Consider the following 15,613-nt stretch of genomic DNA (forward strand, 5'->3'; position numbering starts at 1 on the left):
TAAAATAAGTTTTTTTTTTAAATTTTTATTAATACTTAATATTACTTACAATTAATATAAATCATAAAAAATATAAAGCAACAAAATTACGTAATTATATAAAAAAAAACTATAATAAATTTGTTTTTAATTTTATTGTGAAAATAAACATGATGTATTAATTATAAATAAATGTAATTTTTTGATATAAACTAATTTAATTATTGATAATGTAAAAATACTTGATTTGAATAAAAAGTAGTGAGATTTATTCCGTGAAGCACGCAACCAACAATACTTTGAGGTTTGGTTGGTACACTTTCAAATTGATGCAAATTTCTGTTCCAAATTTACTTCAATTTCGGTAAATTACGACTAAAATTATGAATAAATTACTCTTAATTAGTAATAAATAAATTAAATCAATTATTTTGTTATAATTAAATTAATTACTTGTTGATTATTGTGAAAATATGATTAAAATCTGAATTTTCTGACTTTTTTTTGATGATTAAAAATGAATTGAGGTGTGCACCTTCGTTTGGATGTGATAAACGGCGAGAAGAAAGTTCTTTTCGCCTACGATAACAGTAAAATTCGATGAGTGACGCAACGCGCGGCTCGGATTTGTCATAAAGACAAAATCGCCGATTGAATCGTTGACCCAATAAAGACACAAAAAAAAATACGCTAGAAAGAACTCAGTTTACGTACGAACAAGTAAAGAAAACCCCAGCAGAATTTGCAATGTAAATTTCTCTCGCTAATTACGATGATCGTAACAATGGACTTTATTTTTTTCTCTTTTTCTTTAAAGAATTGCAACTGTTGTTCTTTCTTGCAACAGAAGAATCTTCACGTTAATAGAGAGAAAGAGGAGTAATCTCATTATTTAATTAATTTTAATCCATTTACGTGCCCGACTCCGATGTTTTCTCTGCATCCGAAAAGACGTGGAACGAACTTGAACTCTGGCCTCTGTTTGTGAAGGAAGAAGCACGACCATCTCGAATCCCACGCCTTCTCTTCTCCTGGATTGCAGCTCCTTCCTCATCCACAAGTTTCTTTCAATCCTTCGTAATTCCTCAACATCATCTGGAATCCCAATCATATTTTAGTAACGGAAATGCAAAAATTTCGGCCGCACCTTTTCTTTCCCAGCTTTGAATCAAGAATCCTGTACAATCTAACTGTTAAAGTTCCACGCATTTTTACTTATAAACGTTCAGTTTAATTTTTATATTTGTTATATAACTGTTGTTTTATCTATTTATTTATATTTTTTAGAATTTACAAAATTTATTAGTTCTTTTGACAACTTTTAACGTATATTTTTTATTTGATCTATAAATAATTATTCATTATTTTTTTACAAAATGAATGTAAATGAATTCTTTAGAAAAAAAATATAATTTACTATGAACATTTTACTTTTATTAAAATCTATTCATATTTTTGATTTATTTACAATTTTTTGTACATTCATTATTTCTATACAAATTTTTCTATTTATATCTTTATAAAAAAAATTCAAAATTACAAAAATTTGTCCTTTTCTTGAATTTTGTTTATATTTTTTAAATTATTTATTATTACTATTTATTCCATAAAAAAATTACAAGAAAATTTCGTCCTTTATTTAATATACATATTTGTTTATATTTATTCACAATTTTTAATATTTTTTTATTAATTATTTCTATACAAATTCGATCATTTACTTTCGCTTATTTCTTTTAAAATTGTTTTTTTTATTCGTAATTTTTATTTTTTTTTACAGTTTTTTGTACATTAATTATTTCTTCAGTCTATTTACATCAAGGACTATTGTTTTTTTCTTTTAAAAAAAAGTTACAAATTACAACAAATTTTCGTTCTTTTATTGAATTTTATTATGTGTTTTTATTTCTAATTTTTTTTGCATACTCATTCATTATTTCTTCATTAATTGGTCTATTTACATCAAAGGACTTTCCTCTATTTCTTTAGAAAAAGAATATTGCAATTTACAACAAAAAAATCGTCCTTTTCTTGAATTTTATTGATTTTTTTTTTTATTTATTTACAATAATTTGTATATTATTTCTTTATTAATTGATCTATTTATATCAAAGAACTATTCTTTATTTCTTTATAAAAGCAGTTACAATTTACAACAAAATTTCGTCGTTTTATTCAATTTCATTAAAAGTTTTGATTCATTTCGATTATTTTTGTATTTCTTTATTTGTGTTTTATATACAAATTGAACCATTTATATCAAAAGTCTGTCTTTTGTTTCTTTATAAATAAATTATAATTTACAAAAAATCGTTTTTTTTTTTTAATTTTATTCATATTTTCTTATTTATTTACAAGAATTTGTTAAAATTACTCATTATTTACTCAGAAAGTTACAATTTACAAAAAAAAATTCGTACTTTTATTGAATTTTTTTAAAAGTTTTGATTCTTGTAGATTATTTTCTTTATTAATTATTTATTCATCTTTTTATTGAAGTTTATTCATATTTTTGTATTTATATTTTTAAATTATTTACATTTTCTCTGCATTTCTTTATTCATTATTTATTTAAAAATTGAACAATTTCCATCAAAGAACTATTGTTTATATAAAATTACAATTTAACAAACATAAAATCGTCCATTCATAAAATTTTATTCATACATTTCAATTCATTCATATTTCATTTACAATTTGTTCCATTTTCAGGAAAACGCAACTAAAACATTCTTCATACACTATTAATAACACAATTCATAGAATTTATTACACCTTTCAACCAATTCCATTCATATATGTTTTGTAAAAATTTATTTTATTTTGTTGAATTAATTCAATTATTTGTATTATTATTATTATTATTTATGATTTAATAACCCAAATGATCAAAACACCGAAACCGGAAGCAACGAAACGTGAATTTCAAATATCCGTTATTAATTTAATAAATTTCGCATCATTTCCGGCTTTAAATATATAAATAATAAATTAAAAACAAGAATTATAATTTTTAATATTTTCGTACTTTTTTGTTGTTGTTAATGAAATAAATCTGTAGAAACTACGTAAACATTGCAGAAAGTTCTTTATTATTATTATTTTTCTTGCTTTACAGTCTTGTTAATTGGTGTGTCAATATCGTCCGTTTTCACTTGACCGTCCTTCTCAATTTCTTCAGAATCCTCCCGTCTCGCTTTCGCATCTCTCCTACTCCTAATTGTTCCAACCATTCCATACATATACGTATATGATTTTCCTCTTTTCACGGTAATAACAATGTCAATGTGAACCGGAACCCGGTCTTCTGTGCGACGCGCTAATATGCATTGTCAATAGCGCATGGACGTGTCGTGTCGTGTCTGTTTGTACACGGATGTAAACGGTTTTACCGCTGCATCCGCTTAGCGCGCTTTTGCTCCTCCTCGTCTTGCATCCGTCCCAGTGCGCGGATTGGGTGAAGAAAGAAAGAAAGAAGAAATTTTTGCGAAAAAGAAATTTCACTTCGTCGCAAATTTAGCTCAGACAGTGAAAACGAACAGTTTATATACCAAGACAACAGCTTTTAATAACGTCTTCACTCATAATTAAATAAGAAAACAATATTATAATTGAATTCGATAATTTAGTTTATTTTTTAAAATATATATTTTCAAATTTCATTCAATTATTTAATTTATTTTAATAAATATTTTCAAAATTGTTGCTAATATTTATTTATAATTTAAAAATAATTTGAATTAATTGAACGATTCAATTTTTTTGATTATTTTTCACAATATTAACGTTTTTGGATGGAAATTATTTAATAATATAGCAAATTTCTAAAAGAATAATTTGAATTGAATTGTTAAAATTTTGTTGAAATATTCAATATTTTTAATAATATGAACGTTTTTGGAATTTAGAAGATAATTTATGTAAATTTCAATAAAGTAATTAAATTTAATGAAATTACAATGATTTTTTTCAAGTTATGTTGATTTTTGTAAAATTGATCAAATTTTTGTTACAAATCATTAATTTGCATTTTTCTTAATTAATATATTAAGTAAGTTATAAAAGAAGTAAATGTATTTGAAATATAGTAAATAACGTATAAAAATATGTTTTAATCAAATTTTATTCAATTAATAAAATTAAAAAAAATATTTTGAAACTTCTTGCTAATATTTGCTTATAATTTTCGAAAATTATTTGAATTAATTGAATGATTCAAATTTTGTTGATTATTAACGTTTTTGGAAGAAAATTATAGAATAATTTGGTAAATTTCAATAAAGTAAATAAATTTAATGAAATTACAATGATTTATTTCAAGTTTTGTTGATTTTTGTAAAATTGATCAAATTTTTCTTAATTAAGTTATGTAAGTAAGTTAATAAAAGAAATAAATGTATTTGAAATAAAGTAAATAACGTATAAATTTTTTTTTTTAACATTCAATCAAAGTTAATTTTAAAATTTGTAGACAATTATTAACATTTTTATTTTATATTTTTCCTTTATAACTTCAAAATTGAATTTTTTATTTTCTAATTTTTCTTTTTCTACTTTTTTTAATTACTTCAAATAAAGATACATCATTTTTAGTTAATTTCTAGCTCAAAGCTTGGATTTTTTTCTAACTTTTACATAACTTTTCATTGTTTTCAAACTGTTTTCATATACAAATTATTTTGTCTAACAATCGAATTCTTTCAATTCTTTTAATATACTTATATAAAGTAATAAAAATGCAATGCAAATGTATTTTCTTAATTTTATACATTTTTTTTCATTGTTTTTGTCAATGTTTAGATATTTATTTAATTAAATATTGTTAATTGTGTGACTTTCTTCCAAACATAAAAGATACTATAGAAAAGAAAAACTTTCCATGTAATTAATTTAACTGATAAAACTAATTTTACAATGGGACAATTTATTCGATTATCTCTTTAAACTTTCTACTCCTACTTCAAATAATCGAAAGTGCCAAGAGTAACAGAAAAAAATACAAACTTTTCTACCAGTTTACAATTTGTATATACAATTTATATAGATTATTTCATCATAATTAATGAAAAACTTTTTGTTTTATTTGTCATAAAAGAAACGTTACTGATTTTTTAGTAAAATTATATCTAATTATCAAACTAATTATTTTCTTTTTTAATTCTTTATGATATAATTGGATAATGAAGTAAGTCAATAAAAAACGATGAACTAAATTAAAAAACCTTTATTTTTATAATGAAATTATTGAATAATTTAGTAAATTTCCATAAAGTAACTAAACTTAATGAAAAATAAAAACAACCTAACTTGAAAACAAAATCATCGCATTCTTTTAACTTATGTTGATTTCTGTAAAATTGATCAAATTTTCAACAATTTTTAAATGTCCTTCAAAAATTTAAATGGGCTTTAAAAAGTAAAGCAAATCTCAAACAACGATCCAAAAAAAGGTTTACTTTCTCAACTTAAATATTGACCATCTAGGTGCTAGTGATTTGTTCCAATATTGTTCTCTTCGCTCTTTCTAACTGATAGATAGATTTACACTATGCGATTTCTGTGGTACAAGTTCAGATTGTGTGCGTCAATTGCGATCGTGACCCAATTTCATTGTAGTCGTGTTGTGTAATTACATTACATTATTATACATTGTCGAATGCGAAGTGAAATGATCGAGGAGGAATCCGTTCGAATGTATAAATCGAAGCACGGAACGAATTTATGCACGTAATGTTATAGTAAATGCAGACGTTACGTTTACATACGAAACGAAGTCGAGTAAAAGTGGAGTGTGGAGAGGACTAGTTTTGTTTTTTTTTTTGAAAAATAGAAGAACGAAAAGACGAGAGGAGAGAAAGTGTTGACGATGATGATTCGTGCATGTTCGAAAGAGATGAAACGATTTTTGTTTAATGTTATTGAGAGCAATAAAGAATTGTAAAAGAAGAAACAAAAATAAAGAGAATAAAAAAATGTAATGAAATTAAAAGTTACTTTTTTATAGTTAGAGAACAAAATTTTCAGAACAAAAAGGAGAATAATTGTTGAAGATTCTAAAGAGGTTTACTTAATATTAATCAGTGTAAAAAAATATATAAAAAATCATTAAAATAAATGAACAAAACTAAGATTCATATATGTTTGAAAGAAATGATATATTTTACTAAATTTTGAGAAAAAAAAATTGTAAAAATTTAAATTTATTACAAAGTAAACTGAAAGTATTTCATTGTTGAAAACTTATATTTTTCTATATGAAAACTTATTGAAATATCAAAAACTGTAAAATGATTGAAGAGGAAATGAAAATGAGGAAATACAATAAAATGTGGAAACTACAAGTTTTGCAGTACTTTCCAAATACTTGTCTAATTTCGCGAACTTTGCATGCTTGAAAGAGATGAAATAGTTTATTAAATATTAGGAGGCTATACTTGTTTTGAATGGCTATTGGCTAGTTATTACTTGTAACATTTCAAATAACCACAAGTTTTGCAGTACTTTCCAATTACTTGTCTAATTTACTTACTTTGCATGCTTGAATGGGATGAAATAGTTTACTAATGGCTATTGGTTATTTATTACTTGCAACATTTCAAATAACCATAAGTTTTACAGTACTTTCCAATTACTTGTCTAATTTGACGTACTACATCAACTACATAAAAGATATATAAAAAATTATTCAAATAAATGAACACATCTACGATTCAAATAATGATAAAAAAAAAACTAAGGATTTATTACAAAGTAAACTGAAAGTATTTTACTGTTGAAAACTTATATTTTTCTATATGAAAACTTGTTGAAATACCAAAAACTGTAAAACGATTGAAGAGGAAATGAAAATGAGAAAATACAATAAAATGTAGAAAACTTGTAAATTCTTTACGTTTAGAAAAATTTCAATAACGAAAAGCATGTTTTTAAAGAGATGAAATATTTGTTACTATATTCTATTGACAGAAAAACATGAAATTAATGAAATTATTGCAAATGAAATGAAAAGCTTTTTTTCTGTGTAAGATTTATATCATCGATTTTATTATTGCCTTTCGCATTTTAAATGCAATAATAAATTTAAAGTTTTCTCCGCTGTTAATAAGTATAGATCGTTTTATTGAAACATATGGCCTACTATCATATTCATGGATGATTAAATGCTCAAATTACAGTCCATTAATTTTTCAATTTAAAAACTAAACTTGTATCCAATTTTTTAAATTAATTTATCTTGTAAAATTATTTATTTATTTATTTAAAATCTAATTAATTAGTATTTAGATTTAGATACAAAATCTTATTTGTATTAAAAACAATAAGTTAATTAAGAAAAAATAGCAATTTTTCCGTATTTTTAAAGAAATCAGAAGAAAATTAATAAATAATATAAAATTAAAAATTGAAAGCGTTTTCCTGGAAAGAAAATTTGCTTATTGGAACGCTCCAATTAACATATATTGTAATACCTTTACAACTATGTTTCTTTTTAGTTCTCATTTTTGTAAGTAGGATTTGTTTCCAAGTAGACTTATTGACTTGGTACACTTTTAAATCTAGAACTATTCTACCTTTCTTCAATGTAATTATATAATAATAGATTAATATAATAAAACGCTAATTATCTAAACAAAGCTGATTGTTATCAATTTTAATTGGATAATTATAAAGACGGATTAGGGTAATTTCATATATATAGCACTTACTTAAATCCGCTTATAATTACGCAATTAAACGTGCAAAATTTTGGAGAATTTAAACTAATTGCACGCTGCGACTAATTGCGTTGTAATGAATATTCTTGTGTAGAGAATATAGTGAATGGAATTGTCCATTAAATGCATGAATGAAAATCGGAGAGGAATGAAATTATAATTTTTGAAAGAGTCGAAAATATGCAAAGAATGAGAGGAGGAAGGTGAGAATCGGGAGCAACCGAAAACCACGTGTTGCACATGTCGTTTCCTCGAGTTTTACTCTTCGGATTTTCTGGGTTAAGTTCTTTAATGATTCCGAGCCAATTAACAGAGAAATCGAATCCGTACGTTTGATGCTCGATTGACTGCGATTCACGAGACGAAGGTAAATGGATGAATACATGTTGTGAAGATTCTTTGAGTTGTCTTATGTTTCATGGAATGTTGATTAAAACTTTGTAAAGAATACATGTTTTGAATGTCTACTTATTACTTGTAACATCTGTAATAACTACAAGTTTGCAGTACTTTCCAACTACTTGTCTACTTTGGCGTACTTTGTCTACTATAAGTTATTTCGCAATTAGTATTTGAAAAATGGATGAATACATGTTGTGAAGATTCTTTGAGTTGTCTTATGTTTCATAGAATGTGGATTAAAAATTTGTAAAGAATACATGTGTGGAATGTCTACTATTACTTGTAACATCTCCAATAACTACAAGTTACATACTTACAAAGTAGTATACTGAATAATAAACTGCATCAACTACAATGGCAATTGGTTACTTATTACTTGTAACATTTCGAATAACTACAAGTTTTGGTGTACTTTCTAATTACTTGTCTACTTTGGCGTACTTTGTCTACTATAAGTTATTTTGCAATTAGTATTAAAAAATGGATGAATACATGTTGTGAAGATTCTTTAAGTTCTCTTATGTTTCATAGAATGTGGATTAAAAGTTTGTAAAGTATACATGTTTTGAATGTCTTCTTATTAGTTGTAACATCTCTAATAAGTACAAGTTTTGCAGTACTTTCCAATTAGCATCCTTTTCCAACCTTTTTACAAAGTAGTGTACTAAATAATAAACTGCATCAACTATGCGCGTTTGAAAGAGATGTTATAGTTTACTGAACATTAGTAAGCCTATAATTGTTTTGAATGGCTATTAGTTACTTATTAAATGTAACATTTCAAATAATTACAAGTTTTACAGCACTTTGCAATTACTTGTTTAATTTGGTGTACTATGGATGCTTGAAAGAGATGAAATAGTATACTAAATATTAATAAGGCTATACATGTTTTGAACGGCTATTGGTTACTTATTACTTGTAACATTTCAAATAACCACAAGTTTTGCAGTACTTTCCAATTACTTGTCTAATTTAGCGTACTTTGCATGCTTGAAAGGGATGAGATATTTTCTAATGGCTATTGGTTACTTATCACTTGTAACATTTCAAGTAACCACAAGTTTTGCTGTACTTTCTAAATACTTGTCTAATTTGGCGTACTTTGTTTGCGTCTACTATAACTTATTTTGCAATTAGTGTTCTTATTCAACTTACTTACAAAGTAATATAAACTAATTAATTGTTAGTCATTACTTGTATCATCTAAAATAACAACAAGTTTTGTAGTACTTTCCAATTACTTGTCTAATTTGGCGTAAATATTAATAAAGCTATAGAAGTTTTGAATGGCTATTGGTTACTTATCACTTATCATACATCAACTACATCAACTACATCAACTACATCAACTACATCAACTACATCAACTACATCAACTACATCAACTACATCAACTACATCAACCAAACCATCTACATCAACCAAACCATCTACATCAACTACACCAACTACGACTAAATTAAGACAAAGTTTAATGAACTTTAAAAAAATGAATATGTTAGAAATCAATACGATTCCTTTTACGACTTAAAAAAAATCTGTAAGAGATCAATCAATGGAAAGTTGCGGACGGTATTGAACTCGTTAGAAAGTTTATTTCGTTATTATTATAACAATGCAGCACGTTTCAATTTCGATTTCCGTTCCTCCTTCAATTTCTACCAAAACATTTCAACCACTCACCAAAACAAGAGCAAAGAAAGAAATTTCTTCTCTTCTTGAACAATATGAAAAAAAAAATACACAAAAAAATCCGAATAATGAATGGAATACAAGAGGAGATCCGATGTTTCGTCTATCCTACAGTTATTATTTAAGAACAAAAAAAATCCCATTCATTTTTTGTTGTTGTCGTGGAGGAAAATTTCTGAAAATATGTTTCGTCTGGACGTGTACATGTGTATAGGCAGAGAGTGGAAAGCGCCTTGTGTTAATAATCCGTTTTCTAATGGAAGCCTCTCCAATATCCTTTCAACATCTTATTTACATTACGACTCTATTAATATTTACTTATTTCTCTCTCCTGGTTTTCTTTTTTCCCTCCTTGCATGATTATTATATTTCGTGTTTTTCTTTCCTTCCTTCCTCCTTTTTCTTACTTCATTTTCTGTATATTTTCCACAAATTACATTACTGCATGGAACGAGTTTCGGGATAATGGAATCTTTTTTTCCTTCAACGATTTTTTTTACTTACAAAAATAAGAAATAAGAAGTGAATAAAGTGAATAGAGTTCAGATATTTAATACAAATCAATTTCTTATTATTTCCACATCAATTCATACATTTCGTGAAAAAAATACATAATAATTCAGTTAAATAATCAAACTTTAACTATCAATATTAATTGATTATGTATAATAACAATTTATTAAATTAATAAAATAAATATGTTAAAAAAACTTTACAAAGTTTAGAATAGTTTTGATGAAATAATTACACAATTCTTTTGACAGCTCAAACATTTGTTAAACTTAGCTAATATTTTGTAATTAACAGTAATATCTGTTGAAATTTCTAATATTGTTATATCCTTTAAGGTCCTTGCAAATCAATAATTGAAACATCTGGAATTGAAGAATGAGGACATTGTGAAAAAGCGATTTCCCAGCGTTTTTTATTATCTTTTGTGGGATTCTTTGATTGATCGAAGAATGATTGATTAACATCCTCTTTACGAACGGATGTTTTGGGCGGTCCGTGGAATCCATCTAACTGTTCATTCCTCCGTCCGACGCAAACAACGAACGAAGAACCAGGAGAGGAGAGCAAGAGGCAAAAAAAGAAAGCGAAAAAGAAACTTTTGTCCGCATTATTGACCGATTAACGAAAAAAAAAAACACAACAACTTTATAAGTAAGAGAGGAAGGAAGAAATAATTTATATATTTATTAATTCTTAAGATTTTGTCCGAAAACTTTTGTTGCTTCTAGTTTAGATCTTGTTGAGGTTGATGGTATGATGTGAGAGAGAGAGCCTCGGGGTGTTCGGGTTGGTGTACGTACAACTCTCACTCTGCGAGACGCGAAGAAAGCCTCGACTTATTACACTTATAATATGATCATCACGTGCATGTCTCTCTCGATTGCATAGCAAAATTGTATAACGAGAACTACTTTAGCCGCCGGAAATTGAAATCTTAACGAAAGCAAAATCGATACTCTCCGATGATTCCAGCAAAAAAAATAGACTATAGAAACCAAACGAATTGAAAGAAAACGTATACAAAACTTAGAAAAAGAGAACAGGAACATTCATAAAAAAAAATAATTATATTATTATAATATGTTTTTTTTATTTATTTGTAAAATATTTCTTATTAAAATTATTTTTTTTGTCTAAAAAAAAGTTAAGAAAAGTTGTTAAAAATAAATAAATTATGAATCATGTGACACTTGACAAGTTACTTGGTAAATATCATGTAATAAGATCTAGTTTATATGAGGAATAAAGTAGCAATTACAGTGTGCATGCAAGAGGCACGATGAATCAATAAATTGAGAATAATGGAGGCGTCGCGACGCTGACTCGACTTCTTCCTGGATCGCGTTTCGACGAGATTTACGAGTCGCGCACGAAGAGCATCCGAAATATGCGGTTTTAACGGTGTCCCAAAAAAAAAAACCGAACACAAAACTTAAACGAAAAAAAAAAATAATGCAGAAACAAGCAAAAATTATTCATAGTTTATTTATGGTGATGCGTTAAGAGCATAAGGAAAGAATGGTAAAATGTTAACATTCGGATTAATTCATTTAGTTTTTGGCTTTAATTACAAATCTACAACTTCTAAAGTCAAAAAAAATACAGATGCGTTAAAGAAATTAAAATTCAATTATTTTATAGATCTGTTAAGATTCTTTCTTAGTTTTGCTTCAATGTTTTTTTTTGTAACAAACGGACCAAAGTGAATACATTTTGTTTGTTTTTAATATAAATCAATTTCTTACTAGTTCCACATCAAAATATAAAGATTATCATTCATTTCCTGAAAAAATACATAAAAATTGAGATACAGATTCATAGTTTTATAGAGATGCGTTAAAAACTTAAAGAAATAATAGTTAATATTAACATTCTTCATTTGTTTTGGCTTTAACTACAAATCTACTACTTCTACACACAAACTTCAATTATTTTAAAAATTTGTTAAGTTCCTTCATTAGTTTTACTCTTCAGATTTTAACAAATTAAAAAAAAATAACAAACGGACTAAAGTGAATAGATTTCTGTTTTGTTCTTAATACAAATCAATTTCTTATTATTTCCACATCAATATACAACAATTTTCATACTTTTCATGAAAAAAATTGTAATTATTCAGTTAAAGATTCTTAGTTTATTTTTGATGATGCATTAAAAACTTAAAGAAATACTCGTTAATATTAACATTCCAATTAATTCATTTAGTTTCTTGATAATATTAGGCTTTAACTACAAATCTACAACTTCTTAACATAAACCAATAAAAAAGATATAGAAACAAGCAAAAATTATTCATATTTTATCTATAGAAGAAAGTAAAGAAATTATTTTGAAGATCTGTTAAGTTTCTTCATTAGTTTTACATCAATTTTCTCTTCAACGTTTTTTTTACTATCAAAATAATACAAATTAATTATTTAATAGTTCCACATCAATATACAAAGATAATCATACATTTCATAAAAGAATACATCAAAATTGAGATAAAGATTCATAGTTTTATGCAGATGCATTAAGAACTTGAAGAATTAATGGTTAATATCAACATTTGAATTAATTCATTTAGTTTCTTCATTAGTTTCGACTTTAACTACAAATTTACAACTTCTGGAGACAAACTAAAAAAAAAAGATACAAAAAGAAGCAAAAAATATTCATATTTTATTTATAGAAGAAAATAAAGAAATTATTTTAAAGAGCTGTTAAGTTTCTTCATTATTTTTGGCTTTAATTACAAATCTACAACTTCTAAATACAAACTAAAGAAACAAGCAAACATTTTTCATATTTTATTTATAGAAGATATAAAAGAAATGATTTTAAAGATCTGTTAAGTTTTTTCATTACTTTTGCCTTTAACCACAAATCTACAACTTACAAACTTAAACTAACAAAAATAAATAAAAAAACAAGTAAAAATTATTCATATTTTATTTATAACCATGATGAAGAAATTAAACTTGAATTATTTTAAAGATCTGTTAAGTTTCTGCATCAAGTTTCTCTCTCATTTCATTTTTTTTTTGACGGAGGAGCGTAATTATCTGAGTAATTAAGCTTCAGTTTCACGGTTAATTAACGTTTGTTTCGGTTTCCGTGGACCGTGGGAGACCTGAAGGAATTAGGCATCTGTTCCGGAATTAATAATGCAATTTTCGCGTACAAACGAAACACGGTTAGCATGTGGAGTTGGCATTAGCAGTAATGACGGAGAAATAAGTAATAATGCTATTAGACTTAAACTGCGATGCAGTCGGATCGAGCTCTAAGTAAGACGTTGGAATTAAGTTCATTTTTTTGCGTTTTCTTAGGAATTAGGTATAATAACATAATTTTCCCGTTCGTGCACAGGATTATTTTTAATGAATGCATTCAGATGGAACTTCTCAAATTTAGTTGCTTAAAATGTAAAGAAATTTAAGTACAATAAAAAGTCATAGACTCATAGTTTCTACCGTTTTTTCTAGGTAATATTTGTATAAATGTATTTAGTTTAAACAAAACTTAAAATTTCAATAATTAAACAAAAAATATACTTTTTTTCAACAAAATTATTTACATTTTCAAGCAAATAATTATGTAATTGAATATAGTTAGAAAAAATAATCATTTTTCCTAAAAAAATATTAAAATTTTCCTAATTTTTTGCTAACATAAAAACATAATTAAAAATAAATAAATTATGAATCACGTTATACTTGCCAAGTTACTTGGTAAGTATCATGTAATAAGATCTCGTTTATATAAGGAATAAAGTAGATGGAACTTCTCAAATTTAGTTACTTAAAATGTAAAGAAATTTAAGTAAAAAAAAAGTCATAGACTCAAAGTTTCTTCCGTTTTTTTTCTAGGTAATATTTGTATAAATGTATTTTGTTTAAACAAAACTTAAAATTTCAATATTTAAACAAAAAACCTACTTTTTGTAAACAAAATTATTTGCATTTTTAAGAAAATAATTATATAATTGAATATAGTTAGGAAAAATAACATTTTTTCCTAAAAATTTATTAAAATTTTCCTAATTTTTTGCTAACATAAAAACATAATTAAAAATAAATAAATTATGAATCACGTGATACTTGACAAGTTACTTGGTAAATATCATGTAATAAGATCTAGTTTATATAAAGAATAAAGTAGATGGAACTTCTCAAGTTTAGTTGCTTAAAATGTAAAGAAATTTAAGTAAAAAAAAAAGTCATAGACTCATAGTTTCTTAAGTTTTTTTCTAGGTAATATTTAAATAAATGTATTTTGTTTAAACAAAACTTAAAATTTCAATATTTAAACCAAAAACATACTTTTTGTAATGAAAATTATTTACATTTTTAAGCAAATAAAACTATAATTGAATATAGTTTGAAAAAATAACAATTTTTCCCAAAGACTTAATAAAATTTTCTTATTTTTTTGCTAACATATAAAATTTCGAATATGATATAATAATGTATGTTGACTACTCACTAAATCTTCATTCTAAATGCGACATTTTCATTTTGTTGACTTGTTCTTCATGCTTCATGATTGTACAGTGATCACAGTAATTGTTAACATTTAATGTAATTTGTGTGTGTTTATTTTTTTTTGTTCAGTGAGTAAATTGAAATATTAAACTTCTCAAAAAAGTACATATAGAAATTAGTATTTAGATTAATGAGTTTTATCTCTATTATAAATTTTATTTAATTTTTGCTATAATTGAAAAAAAAATATAAATGAAAAATTGTCAAATAAATTTCTATTTCATAGATTTTGGAAAAAGTATAATAAAAATTGAAGATCATATTTCATATAGGATTTATAAGAATAATTATCAAATTCTTGAAATAAGAAATTAAAAAAAAATATTTTAAAATTTAAAAAAGAAATACATTCTCAAATATTTTATTAAGTCAACCAAAAAAACAAACAAATAATCACTTAAGTACTAAAATTTAAGCTAATTATATAAGTAATAAAATACATCAATTAGAATAATTTATCAAAATTTCATTACATTTTTTTTTTATTTTCAATTAAAATTACTAAATGAAAAAAGTCAAAGATTTAATTGAATTACCAAAATAAATTATAACAGGACGATGGCTGTAGAAATTCATTCAAAAGCTACGTAATTTAATTATGCTTATATAGCATTTTCTTAATTATAACTTCAGTAATTTCTCAAAAGAAGCAGGAACAAAATGTAATTGAATTATTGTTTTTTTCTTCACGTTAATGTAGCAAAAATCTTCATTTACATATATAAAATATTACGTTGATTAATTTGCATATAAATTATAGTAATTTTATGATTTACAGTAATG

The sequence above is a fragment of the Nicrophorus vespilloides genome, unplaced genomic scaffold (assembly GCF_001412225.1).
Source record: "Nicrophorus vespilloides isolate i.1.1-1 unplaced genomic scaffold, Nicve_v1.0, whole genome shotgun sequence".
NCBI classification, from domain to species: domain Eukaryota; kingdom Metazoa; phylum Arthropoda; class Insecta; order Coleoptera; family Silphidae; genus Nicrophorus; species Nicrophorus vespilloides.